Genomic DNA, 12,264 nt, shown 5'->3' with positions numbered 1-12,264 from the left:
TATGCCATGAAGGTGAAAATGGCTTGGAGATGTTGCAAAGCTCACACATGTGATGATGAAGGAGCTTAAATGCACATGAGACATGACATTGAGTCATGTGATCAAGGTGGAGAAGATCAAGACAAGACTTGGCTTGATGGACCGGTTGCAAGCGTGAAGGGCAAGTCGAAGGCTTTGGAGTGATGGACCGCGTGGCGGTGAAGCTTGAGCAAGACTTGGCGCCAATGGACGATGGCAACGGTGAAGAGCAAGTAGAGTCAAGATCGATGAACCAATATGATCATGTGATGATATGAAGTGGATCATATCATTGTTGATCGTGTTGGTGCATGTGTTGCATCGACATTAAAGGAGATGGAATGGAATGCGCAAGGCAAAGGTATAACCTAGGGCATTTCATTTCACCGGTCATAGGTGTGTAGAGAAGTTTATGACTGGGTTTAGGATAGATGGCCATACTATCAAGAGGGGCAAACTTGTTTGCATATCGGTCATCTAGTGCCACTCGAGTGATCTAACTTTGCATTGTCGCTAGGATCGAGTGGCGTGGCAAGTTGAGTGGCTAACATCCTTTGGGAAATGATTGTGAAAATGCTAACACACATACACATGGTGGTGTACACTTGGTGGTGTTGGCACATTTACAAAGGAGGTGGTGTTTGCAGGGGTGAGTTGGGTTTGGGAAAATGGAATGCCTATTTTTCTATTGCGCCGGATGCAAATTCTTGGTGGTTAGCACATTGGTGCAAGGGTGAAGAAGTTAGAAGTGAAAACGAGTTGGTCGCGAAGATGCCGGCGTCGGTCAACTGACCGGACGCTGGATTTGAATGCACCGGACGCTGGCAGGCTGCGTCCGGTCGCGCTGACATGGAGTGTAGCAGTAGCTGGAGAGTGACCGGACGCTGGCTGTGTCCGATCGCGTTCGACCGGACACGTCCGGTCATGCTCGGGAGCTTACTGGAAATGACCGAACGCTGAGGGTCCAGCGTCCGGTCAGTTGAGTGCTACTGCGTCCGGTCAGGTCAAGTGACCGTTGGAACCGGGACACGTGGTCGTCTGTGAGCGACCGGACGCTGAAGTCCAGCATCCGGTCAACACGACCAGAGCGTCCGGTCGGCCCGACCATTGCCTAGTGAAGGGGTAACGGCTAGTTTAGCCCTTGGGGCTATAAATAGAAGTGGCCTTCGGCCATGGCTGGTGTGGAGCACCTTGGGGGACTTTGTGTCCATGCTTGAGAGTGCTTGGGAGCCCTCCATCACACACATACTTGATAGTGATCATTCGATTGTGTGAGTGAGCGATTCTAGTGCGATTGCATCGTGAGGTTGCATCAAGTGGCACTAGGTGATCGAGTTGCAAGCCAGTGGTGCTTGTTACTCTTGGAGGTTGCCACCTCCTAGACGGCTTGGTGGTGGTCTCCATCGAAGCGCGCAAGAAGCTTGTGCGGCGCTCCGGAGAAGTGCTTGTGAGGGGCATTGTGCTCGCCCCGCGGGAGCCACGAAGAGCAACTCTAGTAAAGCGTGTCATTGAGCTACCCTCACTCAAGGGGTAGTTTCTTGCGGCGCCCGACGTGCGGGCTTAGCGGGTGATGCTAATTAGCCGCCGAACCACCAAGTGAGCGGTCGACACAACGGGGACTAGCGTATTGGCAAACACGTGAACCTCAGGAGAAAAATCATCGTGTCAACCTTATTCTTCCCGTTGGTTTGCATCCCCATTACACAAGCTTGGAATTACTTTTATACATATTAAGCTTGTGAAGTTGCTCTTGTAATTAGATAGCTTGTGTAGCTTGCTAATTACCTTCTTGCTTGTGTAGCATAGAAGTAGCTCCCTTGCGTGGCTAATTTGGTTTTAGTAACCTTGTTAGTCACATTGCTTAGTTTATGTAGCTAAGTATTTGCGCTCTCTAATTCGGCATTGGTTGCCTTGTTATTGAGCATTGCTAGTGAGCTTAGTTAGCTTTGTGCTTTTGCTTACTAGCATGTGTAGGAGCTCCCTTGTTGTTTAAAGTACTAGTGGCATAGGTTTGTGTGACCTTGCTCCTAGAATTGTTTAGGAGAGCTCTAGCTAGCCCGGCACCTTAGTTGCATAATTAATATCTTTGCAAGGTGCTAGTGAACATATATAGAGGGGTATAGTCTTGGCTAGACCGATTGTTTTAATTCCGCATTTATATCGGTTAGCCGACGCGATTAAGTTTTAGAAAAGACTATTCACCCCCCCTCTAGTCGCCATCTCGACCCTTCAACGGCCTCCACTTGGCGTGCGTGGCCTGAGCTCGGTCGGCCATGATTTGAACTGCCGAAACACTGTAGACGTGATTCTGTGAAAAACGATGGAGCCTGACAGCGAGTTTTCGACGAGCAATAATTCTTAAACGGTGCCGATCTAGCTCTAGGTTAAGTTGACAAAGTTGGAGATTGAGGTGAGAACTACAACTCTTCCAATTGGCACTCGAGCTGATTTGGTCAGGTTAGGGAGATACAAGGCGAAAAAGTTGGGTACACGAAACTGAAATCCAGTAAAACACTTAGAAAAATTTTCAATTGTTGAAACAGCTTTCAATTCTGACTTGTGGGTCCTTTTTGAACGTGTTGTGCATATTTTCATGAGGTGGCTCCCAAACAAAGTTTGTTCCTTATAAAATTTTCTACAACTTTGCTTTAGGTTGCTCAGACATGCAAACATTCTAAGTTGTACTTCTTAAACAGTCAAACTTAGGAGCTCTAGTGTTCTACAAAGGTCAAACCATGACTTGGAAGTGTAATTAGGTAAGATGGTCAACATGAACATTGTTGCTAAAGACATTCTAAGTGTAGCTAAGTTGCTTAAGGAAACATTTGACACACATTTGCATAGACCACACATTAGCACACACAATTGCTAGCATAAAACCAATTAGTTCAAATAGAAACACACATGAAATGATAACATTCATAATGGTATGATGCTTATAAATGAGATGATGATGCTCATGCTCATGTGATGCAAGTGTTTTAGTGTAATCATAACACAGGGGTGTTACAGCTATCATGAGCCACACAGCTCAATGAAAGAGTTGGCATAAGCGTGCTTCTGCTTAGGATAAACTAAAAAGAAGCCTCATCGGCTTCCTTTGTTTCAGTTTCACCTTGACATCAAATCCATTCTCAATAATACAACGTGATAGAAGCAAGTAGAAAAATACAGAGTAGAGCCAAAATGACAACCTACCAATAAATCAAATGGGGTGATTTAATACGATTTAGAAGAACAGAAGCAAGTACTAGTATAATCCCACAAGCTTTCTAACCAAATAACCAAGAATAATCGAAGTAGTTAGATTCAATAAGTTGTACTAGACTAGAACCAAAATTACAACCTAGCAATACATCAACGTGCAACATCAAGCCCGTAGGCAAAAATCACTGTAGCCCTTGCTACTACAAATCCCTATCTATATCTACTATATCTAATCACCGCACAAATTCTGACTGCAAATCACAAGCACTGTGGCCAAAGCAACAGCAACACTACTCAGTAAAGTTTTAGTAGTAATAGAGTGGATGTTGAAATAGATTCATCTGGATGTTGCAAAGGGTAGTCTCACACACATGTATAAATGTAGTCTCACTCATATACATAAATATATAATCTCACACACATATATAAATATATAGTCTCACACGCATGCATAAATGTGGTCTTACAAACACACACACTTACACAAACACTCCACGTTCAACAACTAGCTAGCCCGCTGTAATGACTTTTCCCTTGACACCTTTTTGTTCCCATGGTAATATGTCTTTGGGCATGTTGTTTTTCACAACACTGATCTTCTTAGGAAAGTCTGTGAATAGCAGCATCTCATTATAGTTATTGTAAGCTTCAACATCGTCCACGCCATCAACTCCGATAATATGATGTTTTCCAGAGGCAACCACGTGCTTTGTCTTCTTCTTTGGGGAGAGGTTACTTTGTGGGTCAGGCATATAGAAAACTTGTGCAACACGTGAAGCGAGCACCCAAGGGTCATCGTGGTAGCCTAGATTCTCGAAGTCTAGGACTCTCAATCTGATCTATTTAGTTGGTGTTGTTTGATCCAATGGCATCTAAACAGGGCTACCGTTATATGCCTTCCATAGTCAAGTTCTCATATCTCTTCAATGATGTCAAAGTATTGGATCTTTCGCCCCACTCCATCGAGAGCTTCTATTCGAACGCCGTTGTTTTGGTTCACATATTTATTATCCTTTGTGTAGGTATAGTATGTATACCCATTGATGTCAAACATTTTCCAAGATGTCACTTGTCTCAATGGCCTCTACGCCAACCTACTGATTGTAATAGAGTCTATAGTTTCTTCAGGCGGTATGTTTTGGTCCTTCAACCATGTAGTTAGTCGTTGCTTGTACTGTTTCATGACCCAATCATCTGAACGATAATTTCTCTCCACCATAATGATAGCCAAGTGTTCATCAATGTATGGTTGCATCAGTTGTGTACTTTGCAAGACACTGTAATGCGCCTGACTCACCTCTTTGTAATCATGGTCAATGAACACTTTTCTACCACTGGTGCCCTTCCCAGCCAGCCTACCCTTGTGACGAGAATCAGGTTTAGCAATCTCTTTCTGTACTTTTAGGTACTCTTGACAGCACTCGACGACTTCTTTAGTACTATAACCCTCTATCATGGAGCCCTCTGGGTATGCTCGATTATGCATGTATCGGCTTAGAACTGACATGAACCGCTCGGAGGACCACATTTCATGCAAGTAGCAAGGGCCTAGTGCCTGTATCTGATGAACCATGTGAATCATGAGATGTGGCTTTATATCAAAAAGCAGGAGGTAAACACATCTCTAGTTGGTTTTGTGTCTCCACCATAAATTCATGTAGGTCACTTAGCTCTTGCTTGCCAATCGTCTTCTATGAGATCTTCGAAAAGAAGTAGCACATGCGGGTGATGACCATTTTCAAGAACTCTGGCTTTATAGCGCTGATTGCAATAGGTAGAAACACTGTCAGCATCATATGACAATCGTGAGCCTTGCAGTGTGTTATTGATAAGTCCTTCATCGACACTAGCTTCTTCACATTCGCTGAAAACCCAGTCGAGACTTTGACCCCCCTCAGGAAAGTGCATATAGCTCTCTTCTCTTCTGGTGTTAGGTTGAAGCACACCGCGGGCAGAGTTTATTTTCTATTAGCATCAGGTACCGGGTGAAGCTGTGGCATCATGTTTAGCTGTACCATGTCTTTCCATGATTTCAGACCATTCTTTGACTTGTCTGTGTCCATCAAAGCAGCAATGAGACTCTCAAAGACATTCTTTTGCACATGCATAGCATCAATGGCATGGGGGACCTCCAAGTCTGGCTAATAAGGAAGATACTAAAAGAAGATCGATTGTTTCTTGAAAGGTATGCCTTCGACATGAGGTGTGCTTCTATCTCTGTTCGTCCCATCTGGATTCTTCTTTCCATAGATGATGCGTATATTTTTCACCATTCTGTACACGTGTTCTCCGTTATGATGTCTCTTTGGAGGGGCTTCAATCTCCTGGGTGTTGTCATAAAATCTAAAGAACAATTTGCTGTGGTACTTGTGACTTGTCTTTAAGAAGCGCCGGTTCCTTAGGTAAACTATCTTCTTGGATGCATCCAGGAACACCCATATAGTACTATCCAAGCAAACAAAGCATCCCGTCTTCCCTTTGATATGTCCAGACAAAGTAAACAGCATGGGGTAATCATTGGCAGTAACAAATATTATTGCTCTACATATGAAGTCCTCTTTTCGAAACAAATCATACATCGGCTCCCTATGCCTCCATAGCCTCTCCATTTCTTGCATCAAAGTCTCGAGGAACACATCTATATCAATGCCTGGTTGTTTAGGGCAAGAAATAAGAATAGTGAGGAGAAGGTACTTTCTCTTCTGACACAACCACGTTGGGATGTTGTACATGGTCAAGATCACTGGTCAAGTGCTGTGGTCGCTCATCCTCTCATTGAAGGGATTCATTCCATCGGTGCTCAAGCCAAACCATAGATTCCTTGGGTCATCGCTGAATTCTTTGTGCTTCTCATCAATCCTTTACCACTGACTACAATCAGCCGGGTGTGCAATCTTATCATCATTCACCTTGCGCTCATCATCCCACTATGTCCTGAGTGTGGCTTCTTTAGGGTTTAGAAAGATATGTCTCAAGCGGTCGGTCACTGGCAGGTACTACATTACCAAGGCAGGAATTCTTCTTTGCTTTGCATCATTGCCTAATAGAGTGTCCTCTGGGGGCTAAGATTCTTGTACCACCTTTTTTGTACCTTTCTTATTCCTCTCTTTTCCCCATGGAGGCTTCGTCCCCATCGTAAAGGTCATTGTTCTTGTACCGGCTGGCCCCACACCAGGGACATTTATCTAGTGACTTGAACGTTTGACCACAAAAAAGGATACAGTGGTTGGGACATGCATAGATTTTTTCAACCCCCATTTTCAATGGACTTATGACCTTCTACGCTTGGTATGTGTTGGCGGGAACTGAGTTTGGTTGTGGCAGCACCTATGACAGGAGACACAATAGATCATTGAAATTACAGTCTAACCAGCCGTACTTAGCCTTTAGGATGAGTAGCTCAAGCACAAAACGTAGCAATGTTCAAGGTGTCAGACATCCCTTTTCAATACCATACACAATCTCCTTCGATGCTTTTGTCACCCTTTTCAAATTTTCTAGACCTTTCAGGCTCTTTAGTAAAATCTCTGGTACAAGGGCTCGAATCATGTCCTCCAAATCATCTTCATCCCCGACACGTGCTCCGCCATCATTTTTGGCACCACCTTCGTCATTACCATTCGAACCACCAGCATCACCACCTTGTTCATTGTCAAACTCAGGATCCATTCGTGCATCAAGCTCTGCTGAATATTGGGACATGGATTCTAGGGTTTCGTAGTCGTATTCCTCCTTATCCTCATTGTTAACAATAACCGTTTTACCACGATGAATCCACACTATGTTGCCCTCAATAAATCCTCACATAATCAAATATGATCTGATGATAGTCACATCTGTCCATGCCATACGGTTCTTACAATCTTTAGAGGGACAAATAATTGTATCCTTATTCTCTGTGATCGTCGTTGCATGCTTCTCTGCGGCTTTAATAAATTTATCTACCTCTTCACGAAAACCTGCCTTGAACCTTAACGAACCATACATCCAAGAGTTCATGTACTCCATCTTTTACAACAACAATAAAGCACACATTAAATGACTACTTATTCAGATATATATAAAAATAAATCAAATTAATAATTACTTGAGAATAGTTGTATATACTTCAGATATGTATGAATATAAATCAAATATAATTACATGAAGCATACAAACACACCATGGTAGAGAAAAATTAATTAATGGCCTATTTATCCATAAATAATTAAAATACATATTTGTTGATTACAATAAATAATTTCAAAGACAACAATTAGCAACAATTATATTTTACCCAATATCTTTCATGCAAACCCTAGTCCAATTTCATCAAACATAAATTTACAAAAACAAATTTAATAAAAAAACCAAACCCTAGATCTAGATCTAGATTAGATCTACATGCACATGAAACATCCATAAAACTAACTAATTGTTCTCTAAAATCAAGAAACATGGACCAAATAAGGGTATGATCTTATTCTCCTACCTAATTTACCCGAGTACATTCAAAACTTAGGTCTAATTTGCTTCATAAGTAGCACAAGCGCCATAGAAGAGAGAGAAAAGCAAAACTCTAATTACTCACTTAACAATCATTAAAACTTTAAAAAATTATGGAATAGTATTTTTTTACCTTCTACAACCTCTCCATCAAAGAATTTTGAAATCAAAACCTTTCTCCATTAGTAGAGCAATTTTTAGGAGGTGTCCAAGACCTCCCTACCCTTTTTTACGGGTTGGAGTGAGTGACCCGAGGAGGAAGAAGGGGCTGCAGGTTTTTTATATATGGGGCATTTATATGGACGGCTGGTGGTTGAGCTGTCCCTACAAATCACAACACCAGGGACGGCTGGTGAGTGAGTCGCCCCTACATATCGACCTATTTATAGGGGTGGCTCAATTCACCAGCCGCCACTACTGTGCCATTTATAGGGGCGGCTGGTCTCGTGGGTCCTGAGCACGTTACTGTAGGGGCGACTCCATCACCGGCCGCTCCTACAAAAAAAAAATATTCTGTTGCTACAAACGTTTTTTTTAGTGAACCCGACAGTGAAGGCACCTTATTGTCACCATCAGAGTATCCAACAGTGATAGACCTGTAGAGATAGCATGTTCTGGAGTAGCATGGGACCGTGTAACATTTGGCCATAGCAGCTTTTACGTTTGATATAACTAGCTCCTTTCTTCGAACGATATATCATGCACTATAGTAAGGTCGGTGCAGTACACTCAGAAATCAGGCAGCCAGGCGATCGAGCAGATAAGCAAGACAAGCACCGCCACACCGGCCGGAACGAAGATAACAATAATAACAAGTAGCCAACGAACAGCCCAACGCTAACACTCGAGTACGTGATCCAAAAAATCAAATCAAAGTGAGCTCGTCCACCACATGCATGCATGGCGGGCAGACAGCAACCTATTAACCTGACACGCCAACGATTCCAACATCTCGATCGATCGTGTTGGCGGCGACTTGTACCGCCAGGACGGCAAAAAGAACACTAATTAAGCTAGTATACTCGCATGTACAATCAGCAAAAGATATAGGTCACTCCTGTCGACTAGTGGATCTTACACGGCTGGCTGCAACTTAATTAGCTATCTGCATGTATGCATCAGGACAGTGGCAGGGACGATCGATCGATTAGGTCTGAGATGACAGAAAACGGGATGCAACCGGATTTTGAATCGTTAGTCACACCGACCATTATTTATCCGTTCGTCTTGAGACTGAATTTTTTGTTTTATGGCTCTTTTTTGAAAGATTTTCACAATTATATCTCTAGAGGTATGCTTTTAAAATCTAGACCCTCTGCTCGGTGCCGTAGTAATTGGCGCCGTGATTACATGTCTCGGCGCCACAGTAATTGGCGCCGAGCTTCCTCGGCCATGTCGGCTTCGACGCAAACGTGGCACCTCGGCGCCGGAGTCATTGGCGCCGAGCTTGACGCCAAGATCTATGGCGCTGAGCTTGGTGCCAATGACCCCGGCGCCGAGGTGGTATTTTAACCCGTCGCCCCACCTTCCTAGCCGAGGCTTCTTCCTCTTCTTTCTCCTCCCTCTCGGGTTTTTGCTCTCCCCACTTCGTCCTATCTCACGAATCGGCTTATTGGACCTTGGAAACTTTGATTTGATCCATAGATCTTCGAGAGCAAGGTATCCTCACTCATCTTCTAGTTTTTTTTCGCATATATTCGGTATATATTAGTTGGATTTTTTAACCAAAGAATCGTCACTACTTAGGGTTTCATGCAATTTTTAATATTTGTATTATACAACCGTATGATGCCAAGGCGTAGAAAAGCTAGCAAACCAATATAACCTCAGCGCATGTTGTTATATTATGGGTTCATTGTTGTGGATCAAATGGGACACCCTAGGTTTAGGTTTAATGTTAATTGATTTCGGTTCTTAGAACAAAATTAGTTAAATTATAGTTATGGCTGGATGACCGAAAATGCCTTCGACCCATTGCCTCTGCCTAGTGGTGTTCCAGTGCCCATGTGATTTTGCGGCGATCCCTGCAAGGTAGCCAAGTCCGATGAAGAGGACACGTATAGGTAGTGGTATTGGATGTGTTCCAATTTTACGTTTGAGCCTACACATCGTCAGCGTCACATTAACAAGATGGTGAGGAATTGATATTGTGTAATAATTATTTTGTGTCATATGAAATTTTGCATGATTTTTTGTTTTGTAACAATTGTATTTGTTGCAGACCCCTCCACCGCTCTGTGATTTTTGAGCAGTGGATTGACATTGAGATCAAACCTGAAGACAAGGAATGGATGCAGAAACTGTTGCGGTGGGAGACAGAGGACAAGGAGATGATGGAGAAGAGACGCGAGAGGAGGCTGTAAAAAAGGAGCACAATGAAGAGAAGGAAAGGAGGTGTGTTGCTGCGTATAGGGAGGAGAGGGAGAAGAAGCTTGAGCGTGCACGCCGAGCGAAAGCATCGATGGAGGAGAATCCCAATGCCCTGAGAAAGAAAAAGTAACCTCGTTGTACTCAGTAGTCTCCATGACTTGTTAGTTTTATGGTTTATCCATGACTTGTTAGTTTTATGGTTTATTCCCGATGCCCTATGTTGTCATGTCATGCACTTTAAGTATGGACATATGTAGTGAAATAAGATCACGTACTGCAAATAAAACCTAACGAAGTAAGGCATTATAAAATTCAACATGCACAACACATGAAATGGCATGTGAGAACCCGTAACAAACTAGGTTATAGAGGTCCTGAACTAAACCTAACACGCCTTAGGTAATTGAAGCGAACAACAAGCACACGAAATGACATGTGAGAACATATACCAAACAAGGGTATATAGTTCCTTCGACTGAACCTAACATGCCTTACGTCTGAGGCCTCTTGTTCTTGTGATTAGGGCAGGTGCAATATGGATCATTGTAGAGTGCCTCCTGTGAACCTGCATCATTGTTTTTGTCGTCGTCTTCGTCTTTCTTATAACCACTGCTAACTTCCCTTTCTAGATCGAAGATATGGTCCTACAGTTAGTAGATATACTACTGATGCGGATAAATTGGTCAAGGATCGACCCACCTAGTGAACCCATAGTTTTCTTCAGACTCGAAAGACTACAATAAGTATGTCCTATGAGTTGTAATGGTATTCGAGAAACATATTTAACAAACGAAATGTAATAGCAATTACCCATGCTTGCAGGCATTTGAGGAAGCGACCACCTTCGTCGATTCCCTCGGTGAACATCTGCCTATCTAAATATGTATCTACCTATCTAAATCAAGAACTAACACACCATTGAACTAACTATTGGTAACTACTAACAAAATTATCCAACTAATTGTACCTTGCTCGAGTGGAGAGGAGAAGCAGCTGGTGTAGTGGACTCACAGGCACTGGTGCGGCGACAGGCCGCTCCCAGCCTCAAGGCCACCAGGAAGGGTGGCGTCGGCGGGTGGGCGGGTGGATGGAGAGGAGGCGGACGGGCAGGACTGTAGCACCCGGTTTTAAAGACAAAACCAGATCCACACTATATGTGAGTCCAGGAAGTCAAATCTCACATATAGCCACAAATAAGGGTAATATCAAGAGACAATACTTAAATACATAACGTATTAATAAAAAGAAAATAACCTTAGAGTATAGACAGCGGAAAGTTGACTCCGATCTTCTGGCGAAGACTCCAAATCCATAGGGACGACTGACTGGTTGACCACAAGCCTAACTTCTCCAAACCAGCAATCCGGTACCCATCCGAGATTTTTATCCAATGTATAGAAAAATAAAGAAAGCGTAAGTACATGTCATACTTAACAATTATATCATGGGGTTCATGAGGCTCAAAATGTTGACACTGGTTTAACTGTAATTAGCTTTAATAGGTCATCTTTTTAAGCAATCGAGTGGCAAAGGATTTATCATTCCCTTAAACACATGATCAGGTAAACATGAATAATGTATAGCATAAACAATTGATCATTAGTATTATTATCCATTAGTGACCATCTCTATTCCATAAGGGTCCAAGGCCACTCATGACCATGAGCACGGCTGATATATCAGTTTTATACTCTGCAGAGTTTGTACACTTTCACTATGAGTCGTGATTTACCCTTTCGCCCGAGGCGGCCAACCTCTTGACCCACTACCAAGGAAGGTTGGTAGGGGTCACTATGAAGCCTTTCAAAGGTTCATCTAACAAGTTAGGGCTGCTAAGGTTTTCCCATCGATAAGCATGAACCCCCCTCCAAGGAAAGCCTAACAAAATGCACCCTCTTGGCAGACCGAGATCATACCCATCGAGGCCCCTCTTGCACCGTAAAGGTAACCACTAACAAGCTAGAAAAGGTCCTCATATTGAGCTAAAGCCAGAGCCATATAGCTCTCACAGTTGTACTGTAAGTTTCAGATAATCACTTACAGATAAGTCCTTAGGGAGAGGAATCTGAAGCATTTAGAAAGTAACTAAACACTCCAGCCCCCTATTTCCATGTTGCTAAAAAGTCATGCTTTAATGTTTATTGCATATAGCATTAGTCAAGTTACAAGATCATGGTTTTGATT

Source organism: Miscanthus floridulus, chromosome 5 (genome assembly GCF_019320115.1).
Source record: "Miscanthus floridulus cultivar M001 chromosome 5, ASM1932011v1, whole genome shotgun sequence".
NCBI classification, from domain to species: domain Eukaryota; kingdom Viridiplantae; phylum Streptophyta; class Magnoliopsida; order Poales; family Poaceae; genus Miscanthus; species Miscanthus floridulus.
Note: the sequence above shows the minus strand (reverse complement) of the source record.